This window comes from Ixodes scapularis, unplaced genomic scaffold, assembly GCF_016920785.2.
Source record: "Ixodes scapularis isolate PalLabHiFi unplaced genomic scaffold, ASM1692078v2 PGA_scaffold12__126_contigs__length_90152505, whole genome shotgun sequence".
In the NCBI taxonomy this organism is placed as follows: domain Eukaryota; kingdom Metazoa; phylum Arthropoda; class Arachnida; order Ixodida; family Ixodidae; genus Ixodes; species Ixodes scapularis.
In genome coordinates, this window is record NW_024609838.1 from 3774462 (window position 1) to 3790127 (window position 15666).

General features: G+C 49.8%; 1 protein-coding gene across 1 annotated transcript in view; it reads left to right on the plus strand.

The window, feature by feature from the left end:
* LOC115329597 (Krueppel-like factor 2) overlaps positions 1–15666 on the plus strand; it is an 87178-nt gene that overhangs the window by 34599 nt on the left and 36913 nt on the right. The window lies entirely within an intron of this gene.

Below are 15666 nucleotides of genomic sequence, written 5' to 3' on the forward strand. Positions count from 1 at the left end.
ACGGACGAGCACGCGCGCGGCCCGGACCAGTCTGCGGCGCTACTTCATGCATCATGCATGCCGCCGACCGGGGGATGCGCGATGCCTTCTTCTCGTCCTTCTCGTAGTCGCCGTGACCGCTGTCGCGAGCCGCCGCCGCCGCCGCCATGCTCGTGGACGCGAACCCCGCGAGAGTGATCGGCGCGGAAAGGGCCGAGGAGAAACGCTACAAGGCGCTTCGAAACGCTAAACTCCAGAGCCGTCTCTCTGCTAAAGTTTGTTTCAGTTTACGATGGAGCACAAAGAAACTTTAAGAGGAGGGGTGTCGCGAACTTTTGTCGAACCGGATTTTTAGGTCGAACGTTGGAGTTTCGATTGGGTCGAACCCGATCGACGAACCTTCGAACTTCTTACCAGACTTGAGCGGTTCAACTTGTGGACAGTGTGGCCTGACCTTGATACAAGCATGTCGAGGTTCGGAGAATATTTTTTTTTATGCAAAGGGGTATTTTAATTTTGTGAACAGTTGCAATTAAAAGAAACTTATTCTAATCACCGAAGAAGTTAATAACCTAATGTTTCGTCCTGTATTAACGGATATAACCAATCAGCACTGCCCTTAATTCATTCCTTAGCCATCACCATCCAGTTCGAAGGGAACTGGCCAGCCTGTCGCGCATGCGCATAGCAGTCGAACCTGAGTCGAACCTTTATCGAACTTTTCACAAAAGTTAGAAAAAGTCGAACCTGGTCGAACTCGAACCTCGACCGGTTCGCGAAACCCCTAGTTACGACTCAGGAGCCATCCCCAGCCAGTCGGAGACATCACCACCCACGGACGCTCTTGCACACCCACCAGATTACAGCCGCCATTGCTGAACCTTCTCTCGTCTTTCCGAGGTACCGAGCCACCGAAGCGGGCTTTGTCGAGCCTCCACAAAGGGCCCACGCCGGAGAGAAGGAGAGTCGAACCTAAAATGTCAACAACCTGTCGCGCGCCGTGGTAATTATCGAGTGAAGCGATCAAAATAACAGGAAACAAACACTAAAGGTCGGTAATGGCGGCGCCAGTGCACAGCACAGCTGCTGCAGAGCGCGTCTCTGGTTTACCCTCGTCCCCAGCCAGGTAGATGACAAATTCAATATGCGAAATAAAAATAATAAAAAAGGCACTACAACCTGAAGCAAGTAAAACGAATACAGAAAAAAAAAAAAAAAACGAAACAAGAAATGATAGAGATCCTCGATTAAAAATGTGAACTTCTCCCAGTATATAGTGTGGCGAGAGCAAAAAACGATGTTTTCCCTCGTGCCGGCAAGTTCCACGACACCGGAAGTTCCCGCATACCGGAAGTTGCGATGCCAAGCGTCCTTCGCATAGAGTTATTATAATGTACGCTAGAGGTTCAAGTGGCGCTAGTGTGCTGACGCAAATTGAAGCAGACTGCAACCAGTCGAAAATTGACTTCCGGTAATGCATTTCTATGGGAAAAAGTGAGTGCACTTTCTCTCTGCGCTCGATCATAAGAGCAAATATCCCGAATAATTCGTACGTAACATTCCTCAGTCAGGCCGACGAAATAATTGGTCAGTTACGGTGTTTTTCTTTCAAATTCATCGCATTAAAAACGGTGCTAAAACAGCTTCGTACGTGTATTTATGTGCACTGTCGGACACTGTTAGCGCGAACACGACGTCGGCGCTTTTCAGCGTGGGGGATACACGTGCCAAACGAACGAAGAACATCTGGAAATTAAGAAAGACGGCAAGAACTACGCCGTAATACCGGATCAGTAACTACACCTGCATATACGATCAAAAATAATTGAAGGCCACGTAATTTATTCCTATTTTAAATAAGTAAGTACCGTTTTATTCTTTCTGCTCTGAGCGAAGCTGCTTGTTCTACGTTCAAAATATCACACGCACGCTCGAAATCTTTGAGAACAAGTGCCCGATAAAAGCTGCCCGGCAGAGAAAACAATACGAAGAGACAACGTTTATAGCCCACGGACTTTATTGTACGTTTTGAATGTTTTTATCCGCTCATGCACGACGGGGTGATTTTTATATAGTGACAGGACTGGGATATTATCAATATATAAGCGTCACCGGATTGCTGGCGAGCCTTGAACACACTCTACATTCCTTTCGATTGTAATTTTGCTTTAAATAGTCGCTTGTTTCTACACACCCGCTGCGGAACACACGTTTGGGACTGAAATGTAGCGAAGTTAAATATCGTTCGCTGATGAAGAAAAATGCGCTAACTAAAGCAATTACACTTTTACAGTGTTAATCAAGGTACATACTATTCGGTACGACCCAAATAACCAAAGTGTTCCGTGTTATTTTCCGGCGAAGAGACAAAATGCACGCGCGCTTTCCCATAGGAATACACAGGAAGACTGGAAAAGTAGACTGGTTGCTGTCTGCTTCAATCTGCGTCCCGGAAGTCGCATAGACACTAGAGCCAGTTGAACCTCTAGCGTACATTATAATAACTCTATGGTCCTTCGACGGCGGCGCTCGGGTCCCAATCTCTGCCTTTCGCTCCGTCTCACTGCGTGCGATGACGTCAAAATGCTAGAGCGCAGTCTTTGACTACAGACGCTTTGGCAGCAGATGCCCATGGGCGCCACCATAATCAACCTTCCGTTTTTTTTTTTGCTTCCTATAATATACGCTCACTTTACCTCATTATTACTTCATCACTACATATTGCTTATCTACAGTGGGTAACAATGTCGCCATGTTCTGGCAGACTAACCCTGTGCTGGATAAACCACTAACGACTAATTTGACTTTTTGACTTTTGTCATCATTACCACTCCATGGCAGGTTGTTGCCATTTTAGATTCTATACTGTGTCCTTCTCCGCGGCATTGGCCTTTGTGGAGCTTCGTCGATGCACGCTTTAGTGGCTAGGCATCATCTGTAAAGGACGAGAGAAGGTCATCAATGGCTGCTGTAATTTGGCGGCTGTGTAAAGCGTCCATAATCTATGGAATGCTGGTCAGTATAGGTGCCAACGTTACTAGAACTCTCAGTTGGGAAACTCGCCGTCGAAACCTGGGCCGCTGGCGTCCACAGAGACCGAGCTAAATGCGACAACAGCGCCACTCTTTATCATTAGTACTGTGGTCACCTCGAGCTTTTTGAAAGCCTGTTTTTGCGTAAAAACTAACGGAAAAGACTCTTTTGCATGATATTTATTGGAGTTTAGTACCAAATGATGGGCGCGTGATGTTTTTAAGATCTTTATAGTTTTCAGGGTTTTGCGGCACAATTATTATTGTTTTTATACAACCGTGCGTCAGCGGGGCTTTCAGGTAGCGCGTCCCGACCTAGGTGCATTTTAACTTCGGTAGTAATTCGCGGCGCGTCCGCTAGGGAGACGGGGGTGGCACCCCTGAAACCCTTTCCGCTGTATCTGTTTCGGCGCCAAAATGGCCGATTAAAGCCAAAATAGAAGTAACGTGCAGTTCCTCGAGTGGCCGCTGCGGGAGAAGTGGCGGCGTTGTGTTCGCCATTAGCTCGGTTTTCGAGGACAAATCGGTGCTACTTTTTCAGAGCAGTCTCTATGACAGTTTCCCAACTGAGGGGTTCTAGTAACGTTGATAGGTGCCTTTACGCGTCCGTCTTTTTCAGGGTGAAGACGCCCTTCGTTGTACTGACCAAAGCAGTAAAATGGCATCTAAGCTTTAGCCGAGGCTACGCGCTTGAGCTGGGACCCACCGGATTGCACCCATTTCCAAAAATACAAAAAAAAGTGAAAAAAAAAGAAACACTTAATTTAGCGGGAAAATGGCCCGAGATGTCACCACTCGAGCAAAAGTGCGTGTGTATGAAGGCACTCTGTAAGGGCTGTAGTTAGCGCCACTGAATAAGCTACTCTTCGGAGCAACGACTCTTGCCTACCTTGTGGCTTGAAATCAGGGTTGCCAGTTATCTGAAGCTTCATCTGAAGTCGCAGGAAACGCTTTTCCGTCCTTACACGGATGTTTAAACACTTCGCGACGAAGCGAAGCAATATTGTACGAGCTTCTAACACCGAATCTCATGCTGAGGAAGTCACACTTTTGAATCACGCGATCGGCAAGCGCGTCTGCTCTGCGCAAACATCAAGAAGGCGTCACCCACAACGATTCGCGCGGAACAGAGTGCCGATACTCTAACCGCTCATTCACACTGGAAGCGGATCCGCGTTCGCAAAGATCCAGTACAATTGCACGTGCACATGATGTCATCGAGGGTGCGTGCAATTGCACTAAATCTTTATATAACCGCGTTCGCAACCGCTTTGCGAACGCGGATCTGCTTCCAGTGTGAATGAGCGCTAAGCGAAGCTTATTTAATGGCTCTAGCTGTAGTCGAGGGCTCCTGAAGGCCACGCGACGCTCACATGCCGCGTTACTGTTATTAACGTCACTAACGCTACTAAGGTCCCTAGCGTTACTAACGTCACTAACGCTGCGTTAGTGTCACTTGTCCTTCGGGAAGCGATGCAGCGACGCACGAGGCGTTCATATACCTCCGTTTCAAGTGCCCGATGCCTATACGACGAAACGGAGTACTGTCACGTGATCCATTCACGGCTCTGGATTGGTTCGGATGGCCCGTAACGTTCGCTGCGGTCCTCTCTGTATAAGGGAAAACGGGGGTCGTGCTGAGAAAACACGTGGTTCGAGCGGAAGTCGAGGGCACGCACGGCGCACGTTTTTAGCCCGTTTTATTCTTCTTATTATTTTTAATATTATTCTGGAGTTTTACGCGCGCACGTTTCTGGGCATTTGTAATAATAACAACGCGCACCTGTTTTTCTTATGGCACAAAACGTGAGTCGATGGAGAGGGAGGTCCGGGAAAGGGAGTTTATGAAAACCACAAGATTACGTGTTTTTTTTTTTTTTTGTATCTCCTTGGCCCCGTTTTGTGTGTATCATTTTACGACTATGATTTTTATATTACGATTTTCTTTTTTTTTTTTCGTGTATGGAGTACACGCGCGTCTCTGAATTCCCGCGTGTTGTAGCGTGAATGCGCTAAAACACGCATCGCCGATCGTCTGCGAGTATTTAGTAACTCATCTACGAAGCGTGTGTTTGTGTGTGAGCAAGAGTAGGAGTTTTGTTAGTAGTTTTTTTTCACATATATGACGACAGCCTCCGCAGCTTGATTTTCTTGGTTTTCAATACAAAAACATAGATATGGAAAAAAAAACAATAAGAAACATAATGAGTGTCTTTCTTTATAAAATGTATACTCGGCGTCACCTTTTTTTGTGCTACCTTGTCAATGTTAGATCTAAAAAAAAAAAAAATGGCCGGGTCAAACCTGCTCGTGCATCATGCAAAAGAACAATGTACACTGCAGACACAATAAAAGAATGATTTGCGGAACAAACCTCAGTCGTGTTCGTAGCATAATTTCTTCTTACACATGTACCAACATGTCGGCAGACGGTTTGTCCTGGTGATATCCCAAAGGTCACCCTTCTAGTATCCCACACTACCTGGTGATAGTTAAAATGAGCAAATTGGCTTAGAAGGTGCGGAAGGAATCATAAGGTTGTCTTTTTAGACTTAGGCTGTAGGTGGCGCAAGCTACCACCCATTACAAAGGCTGTAGCCATTGACATCCATCCATACATACATCCTTGGACGACGAAGCGCGTGATTGGACCCGAGTCCTCGCCGAACGCTGACGCGGACCCTCGTGTCCAATGCCACCTCGGGGGACGTGAACGAGCGATGGCGGACCGCAGGTGGCGCTGACTTTTTATTTGGAAAGGGTCTGTGCGGAGAGTATGTCGTCTGCTTTTTGCGAAGGGGTTACGATGATGTCAGAACACAAAGCTCTTATTGGTTAAGTGATTGGAAAAAAAAAATAGTGGGTAGACCCTCAGGCATTTAGGATTCGGATCTACCCACTATTCTTTCGATCAAAGCCAATCAGAGCTGGGGCATCGTTGTGACGTCACCGCAACTTGTGCGCGAAAAGCAGACGACTTGCTCACCGCACGGGCGACTGTTACGATCCGGAAATGCGATTTCCTCGTCCTTATGTGCGTTAGGCGTCAAAAATCGCCATGCGATATCGTTTTTTTTTTTTTATTCTCTTTTTGAATGCTACTAACTTTTCTGGAGAACGGAAGACCGACTTTCGCGATTTCAGACGGAGGTTGGAATAACAATAGCGACCGCGATTTAGAGGAAGAAGATGGCTAAAATGGCGTTACTTTGAAGCCTATGGGGCTTACTTGATTGCTCTATGGAACCCGACCTCTGCCCGTTTCGATGCGGACGAGCGTTGTACCTGTGAGTCGTCGTGTACACCCCTACAGTGTGGTGCACGTTAGTGATCCCAGGGCGGTGGTAACTGCACTATAGACGCGTGTTCACCTAAAAAACAGTTGTAAGAAAAAAACAACCGCATCTCCAAGTGGTGAATGATGTTGATTGGGGCGAATCTCTGGTGGGTGCTTGTCTGCGTAGACGGCGAGCCGCAGCATGCCGAGCCTTTCGTTCGTTTTCATCCATGTCACGCTGAGGTCAAATGCTCAAATGCGTATATAACCACGTTCCGTACCACACATTCTCTTTCTGACATGGATGAAAACGAACGAAAGGCTCGGCATGCTGCGGCTCAGCGTCTACGCGGACAAGCACCACCAGTGCTTCGCCCCAATCAACATCATTCACCGCGTGGAGATGCGGTTGTTTTTTTGTTTTTTTGCTTTGCCCTACACGAGCATGGGAGCACGTGCTCACGTGCTCGTGAGCACCTGAGCGCGTGAGCTCACGAGCAGGAGCACGTGCTCGCGAAGGCGGACGAACATACGGACATGGCTAGCCCCTAAGGAGCTTCGCTCCTAAAAAATTCCGTTTTTTTTCGGAATTTTTTTAATCTTACCCTTTCAATGCGATGAATTAAGATACATGTAGGTGAATTTTATATTAGCCTTTTCTATGGAGTCATTACACGTTTCAAAACATCAAAGAAACGAGTCTGGAAAACCTAAACTCCTTTTAGCAAGCCTTTCACTGTCCAGCGATTTGAAGGCTGTTTCTGAGAGGTCGTCGGGAGTACGAAATATTCGCATAAATAAGCCAATGAGCGGGCGTGGATTAAAACTTTCTAGCAAAGGTGTATTTAGATGATGCATTTATCACAGTCAAATTTTATGAGTGTGGATTTCAGTAAAAATATTTAGGCCCCCGAAAAACTGTTTTTCTTTTTATGCCCGAGAAGAGGAAAATGGTAAAAACCGTCTGGTTGCTGTTACTAACTGCCCATATATATTATTACACGCTCTCGGATCTGCTAAACGTGCTTTCAAATGTTAAAAAAATCACGTTTTTGTTTGTGAGCATATAGCAGCTTGAATCAGACAGTTTCTGCCATTTTCTTCCTAAATGCTATAAAATATATATTTTTCTTTTTTTTACGCTTCTATAGCGCTCGGAGACCCCTTGTACGTAGACTAGTAACACCAGCAGCAGCAATATGTCGTCGCCCACAAGGCCTTCCTTGCAAAGGCGCACGGAGCGCGGAGTCAACGCCGAGAACAAAAGATGGCTGCCACGTTTATCGATCGGCGATCCTTCCACGGCCACCGACGCAATCAGGAGGTCGTGCTCTTCGGGACGTCGCTTCTCTGCGCCCTCTTTTGTCTGCGCGATTTCTCTCGTAGCTGGGCTCCACTCGAGTGCACAATAAAGAACCAAAGAAAAAATTATAGGAATACCATTTAGAAGAGAGCAAGGCCTAGTTCCTTCCCCCTATGACGTCATCACGAGTGGATCCCACGGAGCGCCGCCTTCCTTGCGTTAGCATCGCCGCCAACGCGTCTCGTAACATCTGACAACACGCGCCACATTAGGAAGTTTTAGGAGAGCGTTTCTGCACACCCGATAAGGTACGATGGGTCCTCCGGTACGAACAGCGCATGCGCGAGTCCTCTGTCACAGCGCATGCGCAGTTCGTACCGGAGGGCCCATCGTACCTTATCGAATCTTTGCGGCGTCCCTCGTCAACGTTCGCGTGCTTGCCGCTTGGGGGCGGGTCGGGGATGGGCTCACGATGACGTCATCGCGGGGCCTTGTTTTCTAGGAGATATTCGCTGACGGGATGAGAATGGCAGGGAGGTTCTTCAGTTGTCCCGCCTTTTGCGCGACGATGATGATGATTGCAAGTTTGGTGGCACGGGATCGCTTCCTGCGGGAGCTTCCTAGCTTCCGTAGCACTTCGGTTCGGCGTCCTTCGAGCTGCGTGCGCGCGCAGCCGAAGAAAGGTCCAAGGCGCACGAGCGCGTGCCGGAGACCGGACGTTCCAAAGACACGCCCATCATCGTTCTCACTCTGTCAGTGACAGCGCTGCTAGGACGCGCTCTCTCGTTTCAGCGACTTCTCGTCGGCAAATATAGCGACCTGACTTTTTTCATATTAATTTTAGTTCGGCTACCACAAAATTCGACATTGCGACCTTCAAGTAAATATCGGTCCACGCGTTCTGGTTATTGAAAACGTTTTACTCCCCCTTAACGCAACAAAGACGTCAACAAACATAGGGACGTTTTTGCCACCCGTATATAGGTGTGACGAGTAGTGATTGGTCAGCCAATCACTGTACTTATCGCGAATATATCCTCTAAAGTCCGGTGTGAGGACCCGCGGTTGGTATTGCGATCCGATAAGTCACGACGGACGAACCACAAATAAGTTTTTTTTTCTTTTCTTTTTTTGTTTGTTTTTGTGTGTGTGTGTGTGGGGGGGGGGGGGGGGGGGGGAAGAGGGGAGCAGCGCTCTTCTCTTGCCAAGATCGTCGCATTGTGGAAGTTGAACGTCTGTTTTGCAGTCCGTCAGTGTCCGACGAGCTCAGTCGTTGTGCGACTAGCGTTGCAGACACGATCACAGAATCATCTGCGTCTCAAGCGTGCTGATAACACTTTGGTCACGCAGCCTTCTGTGGGGCCAAAGAGACCGTTATCCAAAGGAAGAAACATGTCTCGGTGTCTGTGTGGACTCTACTTTGTACGACGTACCAGCAGTGTGTGGCCGTGGTCTAGGTACTGCGACCCTCTTTTTGCCCGTTGTACATACGTACGAAGCGTCCGAACGACCGCACCGCACTTTATGCGTAGATACGTCCGCAGTGGTGGCGGTGCTTCGGCTTGGCGTTCCGGGAATGTTTTCGCCGCACAGCTACCGGGCTCCGCGGTGAAGTTTAGCTCGTCTACAAACGGGGCACGAGCCTTTACCCGAATGCATGTCGAAGCATTGATTGTCACGAGCCAAAATCGATTGCCTACGCAGACTTCGTGTGTCCACTGTATGAGCAGCATTTAAATATCGTCCCAGCGGGGATCGAACATAGCTCGAGGACGCACTCCTAGGCATCTCATTGTTGTTATTGTCAAAACAGCTCCTCATCAAGGTTTGCGAACGAGAGACTGAAAGAAAAGGTACGCTTCTATCCTCGGAATTCTACCGCAACGAACAAGCTTCTTGGTTATCTTCTGTTTAACCTTATCATGTACAGCAGGAAAGGCTACAAGCGCGAGCTCCTTGCTCTGGGGCACATGTCGGCGGCACAAGCCCTCGTGACTTAAGAGCAGCTGCCAACGCGGTGAACTCACGCTTCTAGCCTTCGCTGCGGTACAACATAAGGTGAAACGAAGTATAGTGGCGTTGCGTTGGAGTGTTCTGGGGTCCCACTAGTGCCACTATACTTCGTATCATCCTAGCATGGACTAACCGCGAAGACTGTGCTAGCGCGAGCGGCCAGCCTTGAAAGCCTTGGCTAGAGCACTTGCTGCACGAGCGCTCATGCAGCCGCCGTGGCTTCATTGAAAGCGACTAGCTCGCGCTTTTAGCACGCGCGACTAACAATACTCCATACTAGGGTGCCTTCATGTGCGCTTTGCTTAGAGTGGAGACATCTGGCCATTTTGTTCCGACTTTTACATTTATTTTTTGTTCAGAAGCGCGTGAAAGAGCGTGTCTCTGCACGCGTCTGTGGCGCTGACTGTGCTATGGCGACATTTTGTTTTCGTCGATTTCTTTGTATTTTTCCCGTGAGCGCGTGCTGTCGGCATCGGGTACTACAAAGGGTGGCATCACTCTAAACTGAAGGTCATTGAGGCACCCTACTCCGTACTAAGGTGAGACGAAGTATGGTGAGTTTCTCAATTCACACTATACTCTGTTTCACCTTGTGTCGTACCGCAGGAAAGGCTACAAGCGCGAGCTCCTTGCTCTAGGGCCTATCTCGGCGGCACAAGCTCTCGTGCACCGAGGGCAGCTGCCAACGCTATGAGCTCGCGCTTCTAGCCTTCGCTGCGGTACAATTTGAGGTGAAACGGACTATAGCTGGTGTAAATTGAGAACCGTCCCTTCCCATTATCGCTGCACAGCAATATCAGAAGGTGCTTAATTTGAAATATGACTCGTAAAAGCAAAGTCTTTCAGGGTTACATGACCTAACGTCCTAGATAACGCTATGCGAGAGAGCGACAAGTCCTCCTCCCCAGCCCTCGTCCCCTCGCTCCTGTCGTCTGCTAGCGCGCTGTTCGCCATGTTCTTCCCGACTCGTTCACCTGGGCTGTGTTCGAAATCTTCCGAGTTACTCAGTCGGCGCGTCATGTCACGTGAGAATCCAGCTTGTAACAACGCTGGATGCGGGTAGGTTTATTTGAACGCCAAGGCACCGAACCGTTATTCTAGAGCGAGGTCGTGTCGAATCCGCCATGTTCTTTTTATCCGGAAACGAAACGCAGGAAGGAACCAACAGGGGAACGTATCGCTACTCAATCGCTGTCGCTACTCAGTAAAGTGTTAATCGAGGGACTCTATAACAGGATCGCCACACGCAGATTTCGAGGATTTCAGAGTTGCGGGATGGCTCACCCTCGCAGGAAGGAACAAAGCCATTATCGGTTCTGTCTTATCGCGGTAGGCATCTAAGTCAGCCGTGTGGTTTTTAAGCCAGTGTTTCCAGGGAACAATGTTGGTTTAGCCCTTCCCTTATCCAACGGTTTCCTCACAAAAGATAACCCAGCAGTTTAGCCATCGAAAACAGTGAACAAAGAAGCGCGCCGAGTGCACCCACTGAATTCCAATGGCAATCCCAGTTAGAACTGGTGCAACTTTGTTTAGGTCGCGGTCATACTGCTTATACATCGTAAAAAATATCAGACTGCAGACACTGTATACCATGCCTCGTCACTATCATGCACGGCGCTCCTGTCACATTCATTATACAAAAACTGGCGGCAGACATTTACGAAGTTTGCGTGAAACGGGCATGTTTAGAAAATCCTACAGACGTTTGCGCAAGTGATTCTGTCGTCGTTTCTGTAGCAAACTCCGTGTCTCTTGTACAATCTATGAGCAGTGTCAATGCCGCTTTAGAATTCCGCTCGTTTGAAACTAGGGAACGCTGTATTTTCTTCCTGAGCCTTCAATAACAGTTCGCTCGGCAGACTCGCGAAAATCCCGGCCACTCCTATAGACTCCATTTCATCGCCCGAGCGCAGCCGACGCTCTAATGCGATGGCGCCATCTGAGCAGCGGTCTTAATCTTTATCCTTGTCTGCACGGAAGGGCGAACACAGCAGTATGTAGGCGTGCACGGCTGGCAGAAAGGTTAACAAAACCCGTACTCCGTAGCGCCTGCATGCGAGTCAAAACTTCTGCGGACCAGTAAACGACAGAAATATGTACGCGTCAAACTGCTGGGCAATTGCGTTGCGTACCTGAAACGTTCTATAGCGTCACGCGACATCGGGTCACGATGGCGCCAATTTACCCGCCAAATTTAGCGGGGAAACTGAATTCGTGCGCAGCTCACGGGAATTTTATTTTTTCCTCTAAATTCAGCGGGAAAATCGACGTAAAGTTAACTAATGTCGCGTGACCTACACACCGATTGAACTCCCCCGCTAAATTTAGCGGGGAAATTGAATTGACGTGTAGGTATCTGACGTCCCGTCGTGCAACACTGCGCATGTTGCATTGTGGGACGTTAGGCCACTGTTTCACGAAATGCGGCTTCACGAACTCCGGAGCAACTGCACTTCGTTTCAGGTTAAGTCTAGACCCAGTCGATGCAATACAAGCGCGAGCTCCGGGCTTTCAGCGTCCCTGCCAAGCACGCCCGCTCGTACAGTACAAGCACTGCTCAGAGCCACAAGCTCGAGCTCGTAGCGTCGGCTGCGTCTGGAACGGAAGTTCGTCTGCTTCTGAAACGGAATATATGCGGAGGGCAAGTCGTCTGCTTCTTGCCCAGGCGTTGCGGTGACGTCAGAAGGACGCCGAGTTCTGCTTGGCTCTGATTGGAAGGATAGTGGGTAGACCTCAATGCTATAGATGCCTCAAGGTCTACCCACTATTTTTTTTTTCACCACGCAATAAGAGCACGGCGTTCTGACACCATCGCAACCCCTGTGCAAGAAGCAGACGACACTTGCGCTCCGCATAGCCAAAGAACGTTTCACGTTAATATACGCGAACGAACACGGATGCAAGGCACAAAGATGGCACTAGGACAAATGATTGCGGAGACCGCCGCTTGACGCTTGACGGTCAAAAATGCGTCGTCACGGCCTGCGCCCGTCCGTCTTTTTCGGGTTTTTCGTCCCCGGCTAAACCAACCACACACAGAAACAAACACCGTCCTTTTTTCGCGTTTGCCGTCCTCGGCTGAACCAACCACGCACAGAAACAAACAAGAAAGCGCTGGAGCACTGCGCACACTCTTCTCGGTCTTGGTGTGAAACGGAGCTTAGTCACGTGACGCGTTCCCGCAGCCGGATTGGCTGGGACGTCTCGTGGCGTCTGGCCATCGTAGAGGGTTGGGGAGAAAGGAGAGAAGAGAAAGGAGGAGGGGGTCCGTGCACGGCCAGAGGCTCGGCGCACTCCGTCGGTTTTTGGGGGAGACCCGGATTTCGAACGCGTCGCGCGTGACCCGCGTCCACAAACAGTGTCATAGCTTTGGAACGGACACGGGGTTTTGGAGCAGCGGGCGACAGCGGCCGCACGGGGCCCGCGGGAACCTCTGCGCGCCGTTGGTTCGGCACTCCGCGGACAGGCGCCGTGACACACGTCGGCGATTCGCCGCGCACGTGTGACCCGACGAGATGCCCATCGACTACGGGGGGTCCATACTTGGTTGGGGACTAGCTCCGCCCATCCCCTCTTTTTTCTGTTATTTTTGTTTCGTTTTGTACCTCAGAAAGAGGCACAGATACCGTATTTACCCGAATAGAGGCCTCGCACTCAATGGACGACTTAATAAAGATTTGGGTGCTTGCACTCGGATTTTTGAAAGCAGATAACTCCGCCTATACCCTGTCGCACAGTACAATATAATGTCGGTCTTATCCATTAACATTATCTGATCGGCCAATCAGCGTGAGCCACTCCTGGCGCGCGTACGGCGGCGCTTCTAGGAACGCACGCCGCAGCTGGATGGAGCGGACGTGATTTTGGGTTTGGACGTTGTCGGTGTTTGTGCAACGAGAGGTCGGTGCGCCCTCGAGACTTGGCGTGGCCGGTTCAGCATACAGCCTTTTGATCACATTCGCAGACACATCGATGGGGCTTTGGTTGGACGTCACGGAGGGGCAATCAGCTATTCGTGGCCTGCACGTGCCGCCCTGGCGCCATGCTGGTGGTCATTCCTCCTTGTTCTTACCGAAAACAACAAATTCGGTGTTGCGAAATGTGTGCTGCAGAATGTATACGCGCTCGGCAAAAGAGTCACCGCTATGCCCGCTGGTGTAACGCCAATGCAGGCTATGTAAAGGCGTTATCCGTTTACTTTCGTCTCCAGTTACGTCGTTCACATATCTGGTATTGGCGAGGAAACAACTCAAGAAATTACAAACTCGGACAAATAAGAAAACGTAGGAGAGGGAAAAGAGAAGGATTGATAAAAACGTGAATATCTCTCAGTTGCGTACAAAGGCAAAAAGACGTTTTCCCCCTTACCGGAAGTTCCACGATTCACGATAGCGACGACGTGGAAATAATAGGGAGTTTTCGTAGACCGTGTTTCCCGCTCCGCTAGCCTTCCGCTACGAAGAAACCGCCACTGCGCCTGCGCGCCGATGGCCTTGGCTGTACAGTTCTGGGTAGCGGAGGGGCTTAGCGGAGCGGGAAACACGGTCTACGAAAACTCGCTAGTATCCAGATACTGTATATAAACTGGCAAGAGCGGAGATTGAAGCCTTAGATCACTCAGTTCTACCAGCGGAGTATTTTCCTGCACGCGTGCACTCGGCTACGGTCTGCTAACTCCGGGTACATCTTCCTGTGACAATGCAGTGAAAGACACCGGAGCGTGTGCACTCACGCAGATTGACGACCAAGCTGTGCACAGCCACACACATATGCACTCGTATTTTCGAAAACGATCCAGAAAACGCCAGAGTTCTCCAAAATGCAGGCGCATCGCTGTCAAGCGAATGCTACCAACCAACCAACGCTAACCGAAACGCAATCCATATCGAATTCTGGGTACGTGTCAACTCAGCGTCGCTATTCACTAAACACCTTTCACGGATCGTTACACTGTTTTCTCCCGTTGCCATGCGGGAAAGTGAGACACACTATCGACGTCACCGCCAACATGGTAGTAGCCACAAAGTTTTATTCCATTCGAGAGGTTTGCAGATAATATTAACAATCGGCCAAAGGAACACCAAGCCACGGAAGTATGTTCTCGGAAATCGCCAATCTCCACTCGAGATAAAAAAAAAAAAAAAAAGAATAGACGCGCGCGTTCAGTCACTTCATCTTGGATCGACAACACGTCACGGAGGCCATCTAGACTTCACCGGACGTCTAAACGTAAGACATCAACGTCCTCCAGAAAGACCTCGCGAACTCGTGCGGTGGCTTATCGCAACGGGCTCTCGCGCTGCGGGGGCGAGCGGCGCCAACGACATTTTCGTCCCGACCGTATTCTTTGCCTCGGCGCCATTAGAAGCACTTCTCCGGGGCTCCGGACAAAAGGGGCGCGGGAGGCCCTGCTGCTGCCGCGTCTCTTTCGGGCGGGGTGGAGAAATCGGACGGGCCGTTGAGCCTTTCCAAGTCTGGCCTCCGCGCAACCATCTGGGCCACGCGCTGCGCGAAGATGCTTTGTTGCGGCCCCTGACGCGGAGCATCCACGTCGGGATGGTCCGGACTTGCGCGCCTCGAGACGGCGGCCCACGCTCCTGCCGTGGCCCGTCGTTGACCCCGGACCAACCCTTGGCGCGCCCGCGCCCGCCAACGGAGTGTCCACCACGCGGCGGCAGGTCTTCTCAACGCGACCTTGCGTTGGAGACGTCATGGGCGGATGCGATGATGATGGCTGATGGTCCGTACATGCCTCGTGGCTGCAAGTTCTGATGTTTTGGGTTTTTGTGGGGGGCTAAAATAAGACGTCTATATTTGAAAACGGGGAATGGAAACTGGCTGCCTTTGGTGGGTATTGTGGTCGGGTGTTATAAAGGGGGAGGCATATCTTCACGCTAATGGTAATGGAGCCGCGTCGCTTTTTTTAGGACTCTGAAGATGTCTGGCTTCTGGGGATTGGGGAAAAAAATACGCTTGGAGGTAAACATGAACGTTGTTGTTTTTGATCAGGGAATCTTGACGAATCGTTTAGGTATTATAAGTTGTGTGTTGTTGGGTATTAC